At 39.2% G+C, this 22,763-nt stretch overlaps 1 protein-coding gene across 4 annotated transcripts in view; it reads left to right on the top strand.

The window, feature by feature from the left end:
* LOC149145657 (protein S-acyltransferase 11-like) overlaps window positions 1–22,763 on the top strand; it is a 161,182-nt gene that overhangs the window by 135,462 nt on the left and 2,957 nt on the right. The gene's annotated exons all lie outside the window — the stretch shown is intronic.

Genomic DNA, 22,763 nt, shown 5'->3' on the forward strand with positions numbered 1-22,763 from the left:
CGAGTTGTTCTCAGGTTTATTCAAGACTGATGGCACAACAATTAAGCTTCAGAGAATCTAGCAATCAAAAGACTCGTAGATATGTTACAAAAACAATAAAACAGAGTTAACTAATCCCCTTTTGATCTGCATTAAAAATATTCAACTGACACTATCACTATAACAAATTCGAGGTCAAGACATTTCCTCAAGGCGCCAAAAACAGGTCACAAAAATTGTCTTTCAACAAGCAAATTTTTTGAAGGTATGGCAACAAGGGAATAGACTCTCATACGTGCTTCTTCAAGCCACCTGCGATACCCTTGTCAACCATGATAAAAGAAAATAACCCAACGCAGAAATACGATCTCCAAGAAGATAGATGAGATCAAAGGTATGCTGAGATGTATGGTTATTTGAAGCCTTAACCACAGTCACAATGCGGTTCTGAATACGTCACTGGTCTTCCCAAGATAGATGAATTGAGGTAACAGGAGAAAGAATGTCCATAAATTATTATAGTGAGCAATCTTGTTTTATGGTAAGGTTAATGTTCTCCTGAAGTGAGGTTGAGGAGATTTTGTGGATTAACTTTAGCTGAGCCCTAGCCAAATCTCAGAGCCAAAGACAAAAAGAAACTTGCATCCATAGGAGGCCACACCTTTTGAACTTCCTTCATACATAGGTTTCCTCTTCGACTGTCTGAAATGACCCTTCAATAGTGCGAATTCATCTGCAAAGAAAAAACCAATGAAACCCAGATGCCAAACTCAAAATAAAACTCTCCAATCTGCCTCTTGTGACTTTCTTCTACAGAGCCAAATAATTTCAGAGTTAAGATGATAAATGTTCAATTGCCTGCCATGGAGGAGTGATGAGGTGCCCTTAAAGAGATTAGGAGACACGTTGAATTAACCAACTAGATAGATGGAGGGAAAATAGTTCATTTGAAAATTTGAATTTCAAATGTCTAGAGCCGAAATGTCCCTTACGTTTTGGACCAAAAGATCTTGACCCAATATAATTTAATAATGACCCATGGAGAGTCCTTCAATAATAGAAATACTCTCCATAGATAAACCAACATTGCCTCATCATCACTTCAATAAGACATTCTTCTTTGCCACATCATTCAAACTTTGGGGCTTTGGACCACTCGCTCTGTGCACGATCTTTGACTGAGCATATCTTCAAACCGTGAAGGCCCACGTGGCACCCCATATATCAACAGAATCAACTTGACGAATAGAATCCAATGGCAAGGTCTCCAAGATGAATTCATTTATCTACTGCTTCAAAATGTCCATCAACTGCGGGGTATGATCATCATCCAGGGAAACCAAACCCTAGAGCCAGGGTTTCAGCAATGCATCATCTCATCCATACATGCCAGCATACCAAGGACATCAATGAAGATATCCTGCACCTGCTATGCCATCCTGCACCCGCTTTGACATCAATGAAAACATAGTCAACATAGAAAAGTTGAGATCATAGGAATGGAAGAATCATAGTGACATGGCAGAAGTATATTCCACTAGAAGTTCTTACAAGCTATGTCACAGGGTTCGTCGAACTTTAACCTTGAGGTTCGAATTTTGGCGAACCTTAAAAAAAATTTGAGGTTTGGCGAACCTCATCGAACCTCATAGCCATTGACCAAGTCCATACATCAAAACTCATAACTTCATGTCACAAATCAAGCTTGTAATTTAGCCTTGCATTTTCCATGTCCGTGATAGCAATTTTGATGTTTAATGATGTTGATTTTTTACTATTTTATCCTATAATTCATTATATATATATATATATACGAACCTAATGGCGAAACTCATCAAAAAATTCGAACTCAAACCAAACCTAATCATTGTCGAACACGAACTCGAACCCGAACCATGTGACATTGCTTACAAGCAACATCAAAGGCAGTGTAACAATTTGAAGGTGTGAAGATAATTTAGAAGCAACATGAAAGCATTTCTCATCTTAAGGAAGGAATTTCATCATTCTTGAAAAGGTCAAAATAGCAGGTCGTTCAAAGAAGGGTCAACATGAAGAAAAGAAGTATGCCTATCTTAGAAGAAGTTCTTTAGAAAGTATTGAAGGAAGAGCTGGATGCAGAAATATTCTTGGGAGCATAAGCATGATATGTTTTGGTTAGACTAGGAAGTCAGGACTCTTCCATATGATTGTTTGATAGCAACATAACAGATATACAGGACAGATGTGAAGAAGAAAGAAGTAAAAGAACATGGCATAACATGAAGATGAAAAAGAATGGAGCAGTTTGAAGCTTGCATCAAAGAATTCGATTAGGGAGCAAGAAGCTGTAGAGTTTTGATGTTGTTGTACTAGCAACCGATTGGTTCATTCTGTTATCACTTAGAGAAAACCCTGGTTGTGGGGGAAAAACTCTAAGGTAATCTCTAACCACTTTGGGATTGAAGCTGGCCCTTCAATCCAGAGGGGGATCTCTCCTCAAACTCAACTACCCTAGGTCACAACGGTAGCAGGTCTGTTAAATGCTCTATGGTCAGATTAATGTAAAAGTTTGCTAAACTTGGTTGGAGTATGGGAAGAAACCATTGGGCAATGGAGTCAAATAATTCAAGTTAAGAATCTTTGGAGCTTGGTTTGTAAGGATTCTGCGTTCCAAAGGCATGTATTTCAGCAATATGCTAGACATTAATCATCTATAGCATGAAAGGAAGAAGAGGAATACACTCAGAGCTTTAAAAACAAAGCATCATAATAAGGAATTTTGTATTTAAATCATCAGCTGAAAGGTGAATATTTGAATATAAGATATAGAGCATTGTGACATGAATTCTACATCTACTTACTGATTCAGATGAGAAGCTTAAACACTCAATGAATAACAAAGAAAGAACACAACACTAAGAAACAGACCACAAATGCTGAAAAATGAATCTTTGGTACAAAACCTCTATACTTCAGCCCAAAAGTTCTTTTATTAATCAAATGCACACAGTTACAATAGGTTTTCTCTTCAAAGTCCAACCTGTACATTACAGAAATGATTGTCTTTATAGACTACTGTTAATCTAGTTGTCATTGATGTCAATATATTAATGAAGAAGTGCTGACCATGATACATGATGACATGTCAAGCATTATGAAGAAGGCAAGGAGAAGGCAAGGACATGTTGAAGAAGGCAAATGACCCTACCTCCAATTCTGCACCACTTAATGACCAGTCACACTAAATAATATTTTTCTCCACCTTAAAGGCATAATCTCACCATGAGACCTACACCATCTTGAAGAGCATAATTTTACCTTTCCAATGAGCTATTACTTGGCCAAAATCTCCAAATAATGAGAGAGAATGAGATTTTACAAGGTTAAATAAGGTCTCTGCCTAGTAAGCCGACCCATCCTTAGCAAAATCATGTCGGCTCATCTATTAGACATGTCTATTCGGTTTCATGTACAATAATGTATATAAATATGAGTGTCCTCGACCTCATTACAACTAAGGAGCTCGGACTTGATAAGATAGTGAAGGAACAACGAGTTCACACCTCGTGAACTATACATTGAGGCATATACTCCTGTGGAAACTGCGGATAAGAAGCTCATCATTGCGGACTGTGTTAGGGTGGTTGGAAGAGACAATTTCTAAGAGATTTCAGTGCGGTGACAACCTCTGTTCCAGACCTCCTCTCCTAGCTATGGGCAGGGTTGTATTGTATTGATTTGGGTTGGATTACCTTGTGGACTGGACAGGGTCACATGCTATTGATTGCAGGCTAAGTATATGGATTAGGCCTCGGACTGCTGGATCATATTGCGGACTGAACAGGCCCTCCTTGCTGTGGATAAGTTCCTTCCTAGTTGCGAACAACACCTCCTAGCTGCGGACTGTGTTGGGTCATAATCCTATTGACTGCGGGTTGTACCTTGTGGACTGTGTATTGTTTTTTGATGCAAATTGTGTATTGTTTCAAGCTGTGACTGTGGTAAATACATTTGTTAATGAAGCCTTGAAGATTGAGATCTCCCCATAGCAACAACAGTAAAATCTAACGCCCAAATACACAGTGAAGTCAAGCAATCTTGAACTGAAGATAGCACAGTGAGCAGTGAAGGAGGATTGCCTTTAGACAGTGAAGCATTTCGTGTAAGTTCTATCTACATTCTTTATTAAAACACAGGATTGGTGTCCTTGGAGTTGGTGCTCCTAAACTCAAGGTCAGTGCCCTGGACGAGATAGGGTCGGAGCCACATCAAAGACCAAGTTGGTGCTTGGCAATAATTGTCATACATTGTACTTATTCTTTTATACTCAATAAAATTTTTCTTGTAAAACTTGCTTGATCAAGATAGGTAAAATATTACTGATTTTACGGGACCATATGTTATGATTCGAATCAGTAGGAAATACTACTTTCTAAGTGGTAATAATAACAATTGAAAGGAAATACTGATTCACCCCCCTCTTAGTATTTCCAACAATTGGTATCAGAGCCAGCTTCTTCATAATCAACCAAACAATTGGAAGAAGGATTCTTAGTCACAATGAAAAATCAAGAAGTGTTAGGAAGGCTTCCTTTGTTCGATGGCACAAATTTTGGTTTTTGGAAGAAAAGAATGCCCTACTACTTAATGTCCCCTGGACCTGAAGTTTGGCATTCTGTTTTGAATGGGTACACTGCTCCTTCCACTCCTCCAACTGATCAAGACGAAAGGAAAACTTACATTGCAAATGCCAAAGCTTTAAATTCCATCACTAATGGAATCACTGACTTTGAATTTACAAAAGTCATGAATTGTGACTCGGCCAAAGAAGTATGGGACAAGCTGATTGCCTTATATGATGGGGATTCTAAAGTTAAAAAGGCAAAGCTTCAAACTCATAGAAGATAATTCAAAAGTCTTAAAATGGATGACGAAGAAAATATTGCATCATACCTTTTCCGTGTGACTGAAGTTGTCAACTCCCTTAAAGGGTTAGGAGAAAAAGTTGAAGAAAGTACAGTTGTTCAAAAAATAATGAGATTTCTTCTTGACAGATTTGACTCCAAAGTGAGTGCTATAGAAGAAATGAAGGATCTAGACACTCTCAAGATGGATGAACTTCATGGAATTCTCACTGCCTATAAAATGAGGAAAGGAATTTCAAATTCCAAAGAAGCATCATTCAAAGCCTCAAAATCAACAAGAGGAAGAAAAGTATTAGAATAATGCTATTTAGTGTTTAATGCTTATTCGGATAAGATCATCTGTGATCTTATTCGTTGTTTCTATTTTATTGTATTAACAGTTTCTTAGAAGAAACTTGTTGTTTCTATTTCCTTATAGAAACTTGCTGTTTCTATTTTTGTAAATATCTCTGTATTATTTATTGAGCTTCATTTGCTCATGGAAAATCAATTCAATTCATTCATTGATTATGGTATCAGAGCTTGGGTAAGTTTTCGAAATAACTTTTTCATAGGTTGAAAAATTTAGTGCTTTATTTCGAAACTGCTCTTCTGTGGAGGATTTCTTTTCTTCAATTTTCATTTGGGATACTGATAAAAATACTTGCCCGGACACGATTGATTGTGGTTGAATTGAACAATTCAGTGTGCGTGGAAAGTAGACAATGTTTACAGTGTTTGTGTAACCTCCTGCTTCTGGAATTTCACGACAGCCATGAGGCACGTAGTGGACAGCGTGCTTTGAAACGCTCGGCCATACCAGTGGACAGCGTGCCCTCAGACGGCAAGTTCCACGTCAGTTTTCCTTCGGTTCTTGCTTCTCCTAAACGCTTAATTTTTTTATTTTTATTTTTTATTTTATTTTTATTTTTTTCCCCCAAAATGAACGCTTCTTGCCCGAACACGAACGATCTGGTTGTTACATGTTGGGGCAACGCGTGATAGGCACCCCGTGACTTCGGTTCCTGCTTGTTGGTAGATATCTGAAATTTCTTGATGTGTGGAAGGATACAACATTATTTCACGTGTTGTATATCGCTGCTCTTGCTTTATCGCTGGGCAGTTGGGCGACAGCGAAGGCGGTGACTGTTCTTCCAGACAACAGATTCTTGAAGATTTACGAGTGTATCTCATACGCAGAGACTCTCCTCTCTCTCTCCGTTACTCGATGGGAAAAACTCTTCACTTGCATCGTGTAACTCGAGCGATTGAAAGAAGTCATCACAGGCTTCGAAAGTTGCATTTTTTTCATTACCTGAAATGTCGGCAGTCTCGACCGACGGTCCAAGAGTCATTCTACAGTCCGATTAATGCCAGGGACGCAGAATTCTTTTCCGCGTGAAAGAATTTGTTTTTATCGTAGATTCAAAGGTTAGTCTGCACGCTGTTCTCCGGTTCATTTTTGTCGTATTTAAAATTAAAGTTTTCTTCTTGGCCGCGTTCATTGCTTATTGCACCTGGACCAAAGTTTCTAGCAGTAAGTTTTCACCCACAGGTGGGTCTGAGTTCTCGTCAAGAGGGCCACGCAGACTCATTTCCAGATTTTTTTTTTTGGGTGTAACTCATTTCCAGATTTGTATGGTGGGTCGTGTTACTTCTTTGTAGTACTGTGGTATCTTTTCCAGAAGCTCGTGGAGATGGCAGCTACCAGGAAACGAGATATTAGTTCTTGTGACCATTGTTCACTTCCAAATTAACCAGAATTGGTGGTGCAACCTCAGAAATTCCAATTCAGTAATTATTTAAGTAAATCATGCTTCTCAGTATTCGATCCTGCATTTGGCATTTCTTCCTACCTAAGCTTCTTAGAACGAGTTCTGGTTCTATTTTTACACCAGCATCTGTCAGATTTTGTCCGGATCAACTGGAACTCCTTCATTGCTTTCTGTGCCTTGGGAAACGTGCAGATGGCCTCACTAACCAATCTGATGTTGGAAGGCAGTCAACGCTTTAATGGCACAAATTATAACATCTGGAAACAAAGAATGTTGACCATTTTTGAATATAGGCGTCTTGACCAACTTGTTTTGGGAAAAGAACTCAGTCCTAGTACACCTGGTGCAGATCAAGATAAGTTTGATGATCGAAATCGAGAAGCTGTTATGCTTCTCAAACTCTCCGTGACTGATGATCAGTTACCACAAATCCCTTCTGGCAAGACAACTGCCGACATCTGGCAACATTTGAAGGAATTGCATGAGACATCCGACAAGAGCAGAGCGTTTTTTCTCAAGAATCAGTTGTTCTCCATCATGATGGAAGAACATATGTCTTTACAGGAACATCTTAACAAGATTAAAGACATTTGAGATCAACTCGAAGCCATTGGTCGGACCATGGAGGAAGAAGATATGGTATTCATTACTCTGAAAAGTCTACCAAAACCGTATGAGCATTTCATAGGAACACTCAACATTACCTCCACTAATGTTGATCTGAAGTTTCCAGAATTGTGCACCAAACTCATGTAGCAGGATCGTTGGAAACAACGGTTTGGTAGTGGTGCTTCATCAGCGTCCTCAAAAAATGCTTTTGCTACCAAATATCAGTCTTCTCAGTTTTTTCAGCAGAAAGGTTCTTCTCAACCTTTTGACCTCGCTAAAAAGAAAAATGTATAGTGTAATTACTGTCACAAGTTCGGTCACATGAAGAAAGATTGCTGACAAAGGATTGCTTCTGAACAGAAGAGACAGGGAGGGTCCCATCAGACAACAAATGTTGCAGAACATTCCGAGTAGCCAAAATCTGCCTTTTATGCCTTTATGGCTAAGAGGTCATCAGATCATGTTCCGTCTTCTGCCTGGTACATTGACTCTGGTGCATCCCGCCATTTCTCTCACAAGCGTGACTGGTTTATTGACTTCGCATCTTTCAGTGATTCTGTGGTATTCGGTGGAGGTGAGGAGTACACAGTAGTTGGTCGAGGTACAGTTCAGATCTAGTCTGGTGGGCGCACACTCATCTTCTTGAATGTGTACTATGTTCCTGGTATGGAGATTAATTTGTTGTCTGTCAGCCAGATTATGAGGAACTCTCCTCAGCTTGATGTGGTGTTCAGTGCACACAAGTGTTCCATTATTAACAGGGACACTTGTCTTATGGTTGCTATTGGCCTAGAAGATCATGGCCTATACAAGCTTCTTGATACCGGTGATTCTCCAGAAGTGGCTCTAGCAGCTCGTGTTTCTCCCATCAGCACTCTGTGGCATCAGAGATATGGGCATCTCAACATTCAGTATCTCTCTTAGCTATCTCGGGAGGGACTTGTGTCAAGGTTACTTGATATTCAGACTTAGCAGTTGGGAGTGTGTGGCGCCTATCAAGCTGGCAAGCAACATCAGTCTTCATTCAAGGATGGAGAATCTTGGTGCGCATCTAAGGTACTCTAGTTAATTCATGCTGATATTTGTGGTCATATTAATACATCTTCTATTACTGGTTGCAAATATTTTTTTCTTATTGTAGATGATTTCAGTAGAAAGATGTGGGTGTATTTTCTAAAAAATAAATCTGATGTATTTAGTATCTTTCAGAAGTTTAAATCCTTAGTTGAAAAAGAGTCTGGCTGTAATATTGTAACTCTTAGGACAGATAATGGGGGGGAATTTTGTTCTTCTGCTTTCTCCAACTTCTGTGATACCCATGGCATCAAACGCCAGTTAACTACACCCTACACTCCTCAGCAGAACAATGTTGTTGAACGTCGCAATCGTACGGTTGTTGAAATGGCTCGTTCCATGTTACAACACAAGAGTGTTCCGAAATTTTTTTGCGCTGAAGTAGTGTTTACTGCTGTCTATCTTCTTAACCGATCACCTACTCAAGCTGTTAAAGGGAAGACTCCAAAAGAGGTTTGGTCTGGCCGTAAGCCTAAGATCAGTCACCTCAAAGTGTTTGGCTCGGTTGCATATGTTTGGATTCTAGCTGCTAAGCGTTCTAAGTTGGATTCCAAAAGCCAGAAACTCATGATGACAGGGTACAGTGATCACCACAAGGCCTTTAGGCTAATAAATATAGACACTGGTCATCTTAGCTTCAATTGTGACATAGTATTTGATGAAGACAAAGGGTTCTTTCAGTCTCTTTCTTCTGAGCAGTGTTCTGAGGATCCGTCTCACAGTGTTCTTCTTCCGTTAGGTCCACCTGATGGGAGGGATGATGCAACATCAGTATTTGATGCTGCACTACCTGAGCTTCCTCCGGAACATAATCCTCCTCTTGTTGTTCCTCTTGCTCTTGAGCCTCCTCCACCTCCTCCTGATATTGGTTCCTCTATTCTCCGGCCTAAATGGTGGGCTAAAACTATTGGTGATCTCTGGGATAATGAGCTCCTTGAAGGTAGGACTTCCAAAAATAAGAGCACTCAGCAGTCTACAATAAATTTTGCTCTTATGGCTAACCTACACAGTATCTTTGAGCCTCAAACCTATTCAGAGGCTAAGGGTATACCTGAGTGGGAACAGGCTATGGAAGCTGAATTCCAGAGTCTTAAGAAGAATCACACTTGGACCCTTTCTGATCTTCCTACAGAGAAGAAGCCCATTAGCTGCAAATGGGTGTATAAAGTGAAATACAAAGCTGACGGAACCCTAGACAAGTATAAGGAACCCTAGACAAGTATAAGGCTTGCCTTGTTGCTCAAGGGTTCTCACAGAAGGAAGGCATCGACTATGAGGAGACTTTTGCTCCTACATCCAAGATGAGTACCATACAGCTCGTCCTTGCCTTAGTAGCTCAGTTCAGTTGGAAAGTCCATCAGATGGATGTAAAGAGTGCTTTTTTGAATGGTGACTTATAGGAAGAAGTCTACATGATACAACCTCCAGGATTCAAAGTTGCTGGTCAAGAACAGAAAGTCTGTAGATTAGTCAAAGCACTCTATGGTCTGAAACAAGCTCCTCGGGCTTGGTACATGAAAATTGATAAGTACCTAACAGATCATGGCTTTCAGCGGAGCCCATCTAATGCAAATCTGTATATCAAGCATACTGGTGATGATATTTTGTTTGTGATTGTCTATGTGGATGACCTTATCATTACTGGCAGTTCAACACATTTGATCCATGGGATCAAACAAGATTTGTGCAGCACTTTTGATATGACAGATTTGGGACTCCTTCATTACTGTTTGGGGGTTGAAGTCTGGCAGACTAAGAACAACATCTTTCTCTCTCAGTCCAAGTATGCCAGAAATCTTGTGGACAGGTTCAGAATGCAGGATTGCAAACCTGCCACGACTCCTATGGAACCAGGACTCAAACTTTCAGCTCAGTCATCCTCACCCCTTGTGGATGAAACTTTATTCAGGCAATTAGTGGGCAACCTCATCTACCTTACTGCCACTAGACCTAACATCAGTTTTGCAGTGAGCTACATTTCCCGCTTCATGGCAACTCCTAAGGTAGATCACTGGATAGCAGCAATGCGTGTGCTACGTTATGTGCGTGGCACTCCTGATTATGGACTTCTGTACACTCAAAGTTCTGATCCTACACTCAGTGGTTACACAGATTCTGACTGGGCTAGTTCTATTGATGACTGTAAATCTACATCTGGATATGTGTTTAGTCTAGGATCCGATGCTGTCACCTGGACTAGTAAGAAGCAGCAGGCAGTGGCTCTCTCCTCAACAGAAGCAGAGTATCGGGGAGCAGTTAAGGCATCTTGTGAGGCAGTTTGGCTTCGACGTATGCTTGCGGATATTCATGTTTCCCAGACGGGTCCTACTCCCTTGTTCTGTGATAATCAGGGAGTGCTCAAACTTGCCAAGAATCCAGTCTTCCATGAACGAACAAAGCATGTGGAAACCCATTGCCACTACATTCGCCAGCTTGTTGAAGACGGATCCGTTCAGTTGCCATATGTTCCCACAACGGAGCAGCCTGCAGACATCTTCACCAAGCCCCTTGGTCCTGATAAGTTTGTAAAATTCAGAGGGTCTATTGGTGTTGTAAATAGATTGAGCATTAAGGGAGGGTATTAGAATAATGCTATTTAGTGTTTAATGCTCATTCGGATAAGATCATCTGTGATCTTATTAGCTGTTTCTATTTTATTGTATTAGCAGTTTCTTAGAAGAAACTTCTTGTTTCTATTTCCTAATAGAAACTTGCTGTTTCTATTTTTGTAAATATCTCTGTATTATTTATTGAGCTTCATTTGCTCATGGAAAATCAATTCAATTTGTGCCATTTAGAAAAGTTGTCTTTACGTCCGTTTGATGTATGTTCCATCCCATAGTAGCTGCAATAGAGGTGAGAGATCTAATTGTTGTGTACTTGGATGTTGGAGAAAAAATTTCTTTGTAATCAATTCCTTCTTGTTGAGAGAATCCTGTAGCCACAAATCTTGCCTTATATTTGTCAATACTCCCATCAACCGCATACTTGATTTTGTACACCCACATGGAAGTCACAATTGATTTGTCCTTTGGTCTAGGAACAATTTCCCAAACATCATTCTTCACTATTGATTGATATTCTTCTAACATAGCATTTTTCCATACTTGGTGTTCAACTGCATTTTCACAAGAGGTAGGTTCTGCTTCAACGCGTTTGGTTATGTATTCTGCATTGGGTTTCTTACTTTCTCTGAATGTTCCTTTCGCTGTTGCATGTACTTTGGCTTCCTGTAGAGTTGATCTTAACCAAGCTAGCATTTTTCCATTTTATGGAATGATGATAGGTTGTACATGTTCGCTTGGTCCTTGTGGTTCTTTATGATGATCGATCTTAGGTTCTGGAGGATTGTCTTGCCTTGGACTCTCTTCATTGGAAAAGATAAGTCCTTCTTTATCAGAGTCATTGGGATGTCCTTGGACTTCTTGTATGCAATGCTTTCATCGAATGTGACATCTCTGCTTACTTCAATATGATGTTCTTCCTTGATGTAGATTCTATATGCTTTGGATGAGGTGCTATAACCAACAAAGATTCCTTTCATATCTGCAGGGTCCAATTTCTTCCTTTTGTCCATGGGAATATGAATGTAAATAGGACATCCAAAAATTCTAAGGTGATCAACATTAAGCTTCTTTCCTGTAAATGCTTCTTCCGGGGTCATGTTGTCAAGAATTCTGTGAGGACTTCTATTTTGGATGTAAATTGTTGTCGTAGAGGCTTCACCCCATAAGACTTTGGGGAGGTCTTGGTCATGTAACACGGCTTTTACACATTCTTAAATAAATCGTTTCTTCCTTTTAGCTACATCATTTTGTTGAGGATTTTAAGGAACTATTAGCTCCCTCTTAATTCCAGCTTGCTTGCAAAAGCCCACAAGTTCTTTGGATGTATATTCCTCTCCATTATCTGATCTTAGAGTCTTGATCTTCTTTTCTGTCATATTCTCTCCACCTTTGACTTGAACTCTTGGAACTTTTTGAATACTTCATCTTTAGACTTCAAGAAATATATCCAAGTCTTTCTGGAATGATCATCAATAAATGTTACATAGTATTGATGACCACCAAGTGATTTTTCTGACATGGGTCCACAAACATCAGAGTGGATTAGGTCCAAGATTTCCTTGGATCTTGTGTCACTGCTAGGGAATGGTTTCTTCACATTTTTACCAAGGGCACACCCTTTACAAACTCCTTCATGCTCTTCCTTTAATTGGGGTATACCAGTAACCATTTGATTTAAGGATGGAAATATTTTGTAATGGAGATGATCATACCTTCTATGCCACAACTCACAAGGATTGATGTCTAAATGTACTAAATCTTGAGGAGGAGGAGTTAGAAGTCTATACAACCTCCCCTCATGAATCCCAATTGTCCTTGAATTTTCTATACTAGATCCCTTTGCCCAAACAATTACTTTTCCATCAACAAATGCTACCTTGTCTCTTTTATCTTCTAAACAAGAAATAGAAAGCAAATTCTTTTTCAAACCTAGATTCCAGCTCTATGGAGGTAGATCCAATCCCTTCGACCAAATAGCTATTCTTGTCCCCAAGTTTGACTTTGTGAGAAGAGCTTCCTTTAGATAGGGTATTGAGATGTCCATGTTCACCTGTCATATGCCTTGAAGCTCCACTATCGATTACCCACGTGCTTTCATCTTCAAATGAACCTATAAGTGTCAAGTATAGACTTCCATCCTTGAATTCCTTAGATAGATTAGAGATGAATTTGGTGATGTATCCTTTGATGGATTCAAAGAGACTCCTAAGAGCCTTTGGACATTCTTTCATGTACATTTCCATTGAAAAGAGAGAAAATTGTTGAAAAATGTGTAACTAGGTTCAGTCTTCATAAATATGAAATGTACTTTTGATTCTTGTATTTTGTAAAATAAAAGAAAAATAAAAAATTATTATTGTTATTTTTGGAGCATGGGTTTCATGCTCAAGGTATTTTATTTTAGAGGTCAAGCACCCATTGAGTGCTTGTAGGGTTTGTCCTAGGTCAAGAAGTCAAAAGTAGTGTATATAATATCGTCGAGATATCACCGATTTTCGTAAATATCGTGATATTTTCGTGGAGACAAAATCTTGCCGAGAAAATATCGTGATATTTTGTGTCCCCGGAAATATCGCGATATTTCCGAAATATCGGCGATATCTCGGGGAAATATCGCCGAGAGACAGTAAAAATTGCTGCCGCGGCTATAAAAGTCCAATTTTGGTTTTTTTTCAATCATTTTCATTTCGAATTGCTGGAGAAGGAAGGGGAGAGCTATGTGCTTGTTGCCAGGAGGGTTTGAGTGTTGAATAGCTATTATCACCACCAACAACGAAGATTTTGTTGATCTAAGCTTGAAGAATAGTGAGACAATTTCATTTCTTCCATTAACAGGTATGTTCAAATAAACCCCTATTTTAATGATTTTTTTGATAGTTTTAGGGTTATTCTTGCTTGCCTATTTGCCTACAATCATTTTGCTTGGTTTTTTTTCCATTTGCTATGATTTTCATGCCCATGAGCAAATGCAACGGTTTTAACTTTTCTCCATATTTGGAGAGCAAACTCCATTTTTTTTTTAAACTTTCAAATACACCCTCTTATTGTCATTTATGGTTTTTCATTGAATTCACATTGCAAATAATGTAACAAAAAGATTATTTTTGAAAATGATATGGTTATTATTTATTAATTCCAATTTTTTTTGGTGCCCTAGGTTTGAGTTAGCTCACTACAAAATTCAAATATGCCAAAAGTGTTGGACCCATTTTGGGAGTATGGGAACCCTGATGGTGGGACAAATCGGGCATATCTTACATACAAATTGTGTGGGACCAGGATGACAGGAGGGGTTACACGATTGAAATACCATTTGGCTAGACTCACTAGACATGATGTTGGGATTTGTATAGTTTCTAGTCCGGAGCTTATACAAAAAGCTCTTGAGGCAATTGATGAAGAAGACAGAAAGAAGGAAGAGACAGAAAGAAACAAGGCTGAACGTGCAGGTAGATCTTTCGGGATATCTTCTCCTAATTTTGATGTTGAGGGTAGTGGGAAGGGTTCCACAGCTGGCACATTATCACCTGCTACTGCTAGTGCGAGGTCATCATTTTTTGTTCCACGAATAGGACATGGATCACAACCTGGCATAAAATCGCTTGTTAAAAAAAGGAGAAGCAAGAAGTAGATAGAGTCATGGGGAGGTGTCTTTTCTGGAGCGACTTACCTCTCAGCATCACCAAAACCAATCCATTTTGGCAGCCAATGTGTGATGCTATTGCTGTCGTGGGCCCAGGGTACAAAAGTGCTACATATGAGGAGTTGCGGGGGCCAATTCTTCAAGCAGAAAAGCAGGACATCAACTCTAGATTGGCAGAGTTGAAAAAAACATGGGAAGTTACTGGATGCACAGTGATGTCTGATGGTTGGACAGATAGGAAGGATAGGACCCTTCTAAATTTCTTGGTACATTGTCCTAAAGGTACTATGTTTATTAAATTGGTGGATGCATCAGAACATATCAAAGATGCAACAACGATATGCGAGTTGTTAGATGGGTTCATTCGGGAGATTGGTGTGTAGAATGTGGTGCAAGTCATAACGGACAATGCAACTAATTATGTGTCTGCCGGCAAGATGCTTATGGAGAGGCATCGCACATTGTTCTGGACTTCGTGTGCAACACATTGTCTCGATTTGTTGTTTGAGGATATGGGGAAACTCTCCTTCATCAAGGAGGCGGTTGATATGGCTAGGAGTGTCGCGAAGTTTATTTATAACCATGCTTTTGTTCATAGCCTCATGAGGAAGTTCACTAGAAACAAGGAGTTGCGGCGTCCTGCGATCACACGTTTTGCCACAAACTTTATTACTCTTTAGTCTTTGCTTTGATGTCAGTTCGAGTTGAAGCAAATGTTTGTGTCTGATGACTGGCATAATTGTAGATACAACAGGAGACAGGACGAGAAAGCCATTGCAAAAATGGTGTACTATGAGATGTTTTGGCATGGAGTAGAAGAAGCATGCTCAGTTAGTGAACCTATAGTAAAGGTTCTCAGATTGGTAGATGGGGAGAAGCCTGCAATGGCTTATTTGTATGAGGCCATGGATAGGGCCAAGGAGGCCATTCGTTCTTATTATGCAGACAAGGGTTCTGCTGGCCTTGATAGGCATATGATGTTATGGGATGTGATTGATAGTTGGTGGACAGGGATGCTTCATCGACCCATTCATGCAGCAACACTCTTCCTCAACCCCGCATTTTCATACAAATGCGGCTTTGATTTTGATGGCGAGGTGATGGAAGGGCTCCATTCCTGTATTCATAGGATGGTACCTGATCCTGAGCTTCGTAGCAAAATCAATTGCGAGATACAATATTATCGGGATTGTGTTGCCCTATTTGGCTTTGATGATGCTATTAAGGAAAGGACCCTCTTCATGCCACGTAAGTGACAAGTCCTCACTCATTAGAAATTAGAATTTTCAATTTAGAATTTCCTTACTTGTAACTCTATTTTTTTTAAATTCAATTATGTAACTTTTATTTGAAAGTTTAATTATGTTTTAAGTTTTTGAATTTTTTATTTCTTTATTTTGTTGTAGATATTTGGTGGCGAAGCTATGGTGCAAGGTAGAAATTGGCCATAAGAATCTTGAGTCAAACATGTAGCTCTTCAGGGTGTGAGCGCAATTGGAGTGTATTTGAGAAAATACACGCAAAAAAGCGCAACAGGGATAACTTTGAGCTCCAGCCTTCAGTTGAGCAATTACACTTATTGTAATTTTTTATTTTTAATTTATGACCTTCAAGTGTCAAGAGTCAAGAGTCAAGACTCATTAGTTTTTTTGACACTCTTACAGGTTGGAGTTCGCACGCCTCAATGCTTTAGTGTAGGTGCATTACAACATCTGACTTCGAGTGAGGCAAATAGAAGCACCAATGGATCCAGATGCCATTTCCTTAGACAATATTGATGTATTGTCTCAGTGGAGGGTGGAGTCTGAGGAGCCCATCTTGGAGGAGTCACCTTCATGGTTAGAGCCAGATGATTCATTAGAACAAGGGCAGCAAGAGGAGGAGGACTCGGAGGAGGAGCAGCACTCGAAGGAGCAGGAGGAGGAGGAGGAGGACATTGTGGGAGCATCAACATCAACACTATCTGCTATAGATATAGGAGAGCACAGCTTCATACCTAGCACTCATTATTTGACATTAGGTGTAGAGGCAGGGTCAAGGCCTTCTACTACTAGGGGCAGGCCTGGCAAACAACCCATCATGTTTTCCTGTAAAAGGGGGAGAGGGCAGTGATTTCAGATAGATAGCTGTTAGTTTTATTTGTTACGCTACATATAACTCATGATGATGAGATACTTTTATATATGTGATGTTATTTTGTATTGGTTCTCCACATTTGAGTCCTTGAATGGACAATTATCAGGGATCAGCAGGCTTTGGTATCGCCTTTCATGTATCATTTCTATTTGACATCATATATATCAGTGCTTTCTTCATATTTATGTGCCGATGTGTTTATTTCATGTTGTTATTGCTTTATATGTTTAAAAATCTGAAAAAAATGAATATATTATGCATTTTTTTATGCTTGCCGATATTTTGCTGATATTTTTGCCGATATTGCCAATAAGATATTTTCTGGACCCTCGCCGATATTTTGCCGATACTGATATTTTCAACGCTGGTCAAAAGAGTCATTGTCATAAGTTGAAGACCCCATTGGGCACATTGTAACTTGTAAAGAAAATTATTTTTGTAATTAAAAGTTTCAAAATACCCTTCAAGACCAAGTCGGCCTATTTTGAGGAGCCACTTCCACCTTAAGAAGCCTATATAAAGGAGGGAACTCTACCTCCTTGAGACACATTCACTTCACATCTCATTCAAGCGAAGGAAGAGTAGGAAAAGGCTAGCGAAGAAGGAAGAGGATGAATGAAGAAGTTTCTAGGCTAATTCTATCTCACACGTGCGAAGAAGGAAGGCTAGGGTTTGTTGCTTCAAGGTTGAAATTCTCTATTTGCTAAAAGAGGATCAAAGTTGCTGGAAGAAGGGCTTACTAGGTTACCTTCTTGCCCTAGGCAAGGAAGCAAAGCAAGCAAAGTTATTGGGAGGCCTTGGAAAGCTAAATTGAGCTTGCACGTGTGGATGCAGTAGCAGTTGTTGGGGGCTGAAAATTTCAGACCTGCAGTGGAGGCCGAAATTCTGAAGCTGTGGGTTGAAGTTGTGTTGTTGGAAGAGATTTGACTGGGTTTGACTTGGACAAAGGAAGCACATCGTCAAAAGAGGTCGGACTTGGTCTTGGAAGGGTATTGGTCTTGGTGTAGAGGTCTGGAATTCGTCAAATGAAGAATCTATAAGAAGAGAAGAGATTTACGGGTTTTCCTCTCAAGTGGAGAGATTTTGGCCTTGGCTTTCAGCCTATATCCTTTGTACTTGTGTACTATTGTTCTTGTTTTTGGTAGTTGTTTGATCATAAACGAACATAATAATAAGAAAAGGTAAAAAGATATCACAAGCAGTTATCATAGAAAGAGAAATCATCCTAACTACTTCCCTATAGATTTCTCATGGGATCAATCATCAGAGCTAAGGTTGGCTAAGGGCATAATGAAGATCTCTACTACACTGAAGAAGTTCCTAAAGAAGTGTACGAAGGTGGCAAGTCAACTCAAGAAGGGCATCAAAGAAGTATGGGATCTCCTATTTTCTTCTAAGAAGGAAGTGACCAAGACATCTACAAAGGATGAAGGACTATTCTCAACACTCATTGGCACATTTCAAGATGAGAATATATGGGTGATCAATGGTGGAGCATTAAGATATATGACTGGTCAACACAAGCAATTAAAGACTATCAAAAAGGAAAGTCCTCTTACTCCGTAAAGCTTGGTGACAATAAAAGCTACCCTGTGAGAGGAATTGGATAGACTTCACTTGAGTTGGAGAATGGAGGAAACATTCATCTCAACAATATCTTATTTGTTCTAGGTTTGCACAAGAATTTACTTTCTATTTCATGTCTAGAAGACAAGGGTGATAGAGTTGCTTCATTGGTGGAAAGGTTATAGTATGGGGTAAAAACTCAAGCATAGAAGATGCAAGAATGATTGGGATCCGTGAAGGAAGACTTTACAGATTGTTAACTCCCCTCGCTCAAGCTTTGGTTCACATTGAAGTTAGCCCATGTGAACTTTGACATAGAAGTTTTGGTCATCTTCAGTACAAAATCTTAGCAACCCTAAATTCAATAGTGAATAGCATCCCTGAACCAGAAGAAGATCATGAAGGAATATGCAAAGGATGTGCGTTGGGTAAGAACACCAAGAGACCATTTGGAAGCAGTGCCTCAAGGTCAAAAGAAATCTTGGATCTTATTCATTCCGATGTCTGTGTTACTATGACTCCAAATTCACTTGATTCTTCTCGAGTGCAAGCAACCCCTAGTTTATCAAAGGTAGGAGCATTTTCTTTTCCGCTAATGCTTGATGCGAAAGAATCCCAAGTGTCAGGCAAACCATTAAGTGATAAAGCTACTAGTACCTTATCAGGTACATTTCATCAATAGCTTTGAGTTGATCTCTCAATTGAGAGTCCTTATGAAGTATGATGCCATTGTATCATTCTTTGTCATCTTAACATCATGAAGCTGATTCCTTAGACTTATAGATTGACTAATGTTGTTGATGGTGTATAATCCAATGAGAGCATCATACATTTCCTTGGAAGACTTAAGATCAACAATATAAGGAATTAGATGATCTCTAACAGATTCCACAATGATGCTCATGGCAATGATGTCATCTTCTTGGAACTTGTCTTTTCTTGCTTGATCAACTGGTTCAATAACTTTTCCTTTCACAATACCCAAGACCTTATGCCTTGCAAGAACAAGGTCAATTCTAGTCTTCCATGCTCTGAAGTTTGTAGCTCCTTCAAGCTTGTTTTCTGTCTTCATGAAGGAATTCATGATGAAGATGATCAATCAAGACAAAAGATGTAGGATCTCAATGCTCTTTAAGGTGATCTCAATGCTCTTTTCCTTCACCAAAGCTCTGATACCATGTTGATTTTCTAGTTGCAAACAAGACTAGAACAATTTTCAAATTGATAACTACTTCCAATGATACAATTTGACTTCTTTAGAGCATTCCAATCATTAAGTAGTTATACTTGAAAATTTCAACCATTAATTTCAGTAGAGCAATAGAGATCACAATAAAAACAATGAAACAAGAGACACCAAAATTTCTTGGGACAAAACCCCACAAGGGGGAAACTTGGTAATCTTTCCTTATGAGAGAGAGAGTTCAATTCATCAAAATGTACATCAAAATATTCCAGTCAAAGGTCAACCATTGACCACATTAACTTCCAAGTCAAATAGAGTCAAATGAGAGAGAAAGTCTGCACTTTGCTTACAAGTCCAAGTCTGGTCAAAGGGCCAAATTTTGGCCTACAGTAGTTCGGTCAAAGGGGCCGAAATTCAGTCTGTAATGCCTCAACCAAACTTCGGTCAAACTACAGGGTTTGACCTATGGTCAACCCTTGGTCAATGCCCAAAAAAGGAACAGAATCTCGGTCAATCAACAGTCAATGAATCATAGAATATTCAGCCTCCAAGTCCAATCAAAAACTTGGTCAAAAAGCAACAAGAAGATCCAAATCAATGTTGGTCAAAGCATAGATAAGAGAGGTTAAACTTTGCTGGAAACTTTTGTCTTCTTCCTCCTTTGCATGTGTGAACAGAACTTGTGATTGGTCGAATGCATGAGTTGATGATGATGCCAAATGAGGTCCAACAAATGCTAATCTATATGCGAGTCAAGAGGTGGGTTTTTGACCTTGGGGTCAAACCCCTTCAAGTGGTGGGGCCGACTTGTCCAAATGAGGCCGACTTGGACAGCTGGAAGATAAATAATTTCTCCTTTGATTTTGACCATGAAAATACTGACTGCAGCTACTATTTTTCAACACCAATAAGCCAATGAACTCCCGAAGAATATAAAACACGGTTATGGGTGCAATAAATAAGCTTTGGTTGTTACAACCACCTCTTCAATACTGGAGTGATCTCGATATGTATGCCAGTAGCATTAATCCATGTGCAAACAACCAACTCTCCTTAGTCCAAGGGAATGTTCCTCCAATAAAGTCAAATATTAAGTGTAATACCATCAGTCTCCTTGAACCAAGAGCCCAAAAGTGGGATAACCTAGAGAATGTGCATCAAGGGTGAAACATTCCACTAAACCAATGTGAACAGACTCGAAAGCATGTGTCAATACCATCAAACATCTCAAAAGCATGGGTCAAGAAGAGGGTACACTAGAGTCTAGAACCATGTGCATAGGTGTGGATTTGACCAAACCTGGCCATTAAAGACCATAAAAAAGGGGGGTGCTTTGGGGAAGTGTGTACAAGTGAAACACCCCTCAAGAGATGCACTTCCTCTTCAACTCATGCATGGTATCCCATCACAAATCTCAAGGTGCACAACTGAAGTAATACCATGCCAAAACTGTGGTAACCCCTGAATTGAAGGGTGTTCCTCTCCAAGATTTTCAAAGACCAAAATGAATGCCAACATGTTAAGCAAACCAATGCCCTATTTCAATGGGCAACCAAATCACATAATGAGCCATAATACTTGGGGAGAACCCTTAATTAATGAGTTTCCCTGTCCATGCATATGCTAGGGGTCAACAAATGAGTAAGTATCTAGTGCTCCATCAAGATCAACATTTAAGCCTCCCAAATATGGAACGATGATGCCAACAAAAGTTGATAATTCATGAGAAAATAGACATCAATATGAAACCAATAGCCGCCAAGATACAAATCCTTCATATGCAGCCTGCTTGGGCAGGGTCTTCAACTGGATCAAATCCTCATGCTATTTGAGGGGTAACACATTCCTAGGCTATTCTTTCAAGACGAAATATCCAACTATGTTTCATGATTTCCATGTTGGGAAAGCTACTGCATTCTTCTAGAGCATGCCATGATCTTCCTCCACACCATGACTATTAAATTATTTTCTTGGTCTATTAATTCCAATTTCATGTCTCATCGGTGTATTTCCTTTGTCACTAGGTGGTACAGTTGAAGACTGTTTACGTGTTGTGAATTAATTTATTAAATTCTTTTCCCTCTACTTTTCTTCTGCCTTTTTGGTGAAGGTTCAAGTTTCATATGAAGAATAGTTTTAAAAAGATTCAATTGTTTTTCCTTACTAATATACAAACCATTCATGTACTAAGCTTTAACCAAGCATATGTCTCTTAAACATTAATATTTATGGATAGCTGATAGATTTCATCTTCTTTGGACCTTTTGACTTGACTTGGGTTTCAGAAGTTTCCTTTTTATCAACAGGTTCTTCTCATGCCATGGTTGGGTAGAACTTCATTACTTGTTTGAATTTGTTCAAAGTTATTAATGGGCAATTGTTGCTCCTTTCATCGCCATTTCAATTTTCTATTAATCTTTCAGCCATGTTAAGACTTTTCTACACACCCAACTGTATAAGGTAGATTCTTTACGTATCATACAAATTCACGACGAGAAAAATATGATCTTAATATATTCGCTAATCATCTAATCTGTCAAGACTTAAAGTGTACCATTGAATAGTTATTTTCTATTTTAAAGGGAATTTAATTGTGGGGATTTGAGAATCAACACCAACTTACAGATGAGGTGATATTGGTTGTATTTACTATTAACCATACTTGGCACAAATCTAGTTGCTAGGTTTGAAACATCAACTCCATTCATTCTTGCATAGCCTTCAGAGTTTCAGAACCTGTTGCAGCTTGTTCAGCTGATTTCTAATCTAATATTCATCTCTTGATGAATGTGTTGAATTTTCTTCAAATGATTCAGCATATCTTCAAGACTGCCTTTGTCGTCCATGTTGGAAATGGGATCTCTCCTCTACCCTCGGTCTGAAGCATCTAAGTTGTCTTTTTGTTTTCACTAGTGATGTGCTCTCCATTCCAGGTAATGTATTCCACTCTACAAATTGACTGTCAAAAGGCTCTCCCTTCATTGCCCTTTTTCCTGGAAATGAACTTGTCCTGACAACAATCTGATCTGAGTTTTGCAAAAACTTACAACTTAGACTAAATTCCAGCAAGCGCAAATTATGTAACACAGAATTGGGGTGGTCGAGAGGTGGGGCAGTATTTCTAAAGCCTATTGCATTTCACTGTGAAATCTACATTAATATCTCTGCAATCACCCAGTAACTAGTTAACAACTTAACACTGTTTCCTTCTTTTCCATAATCCCTCATGTCAAATGCATACTCATATATACAAATGGGAAAGAAACTTGATGGATGTGAAAGAGAAATCCAAAGTTCATGTTGGAAACCTAACATCTTTGAGAAAGAAGCCTGGCAGCTGAG

The sequence above is a fragment of the Pinus tabuliformis genome, chromosome X (assembly GCF_031772625.1).
Source record: "Pinus tabuliformis cultivar Carrire ecotype Pingquan chromosome X, CPIR1, whole genome shotgun sequence".
In the NCBI taxonomy this organism is placed as follows: domain Eukaryota; kingdom Viridiplantae; phylum Streptophyta; class Pinopsida; order Pinales; family Pinaceae; genus Pinus; species Pinus tabuliformis.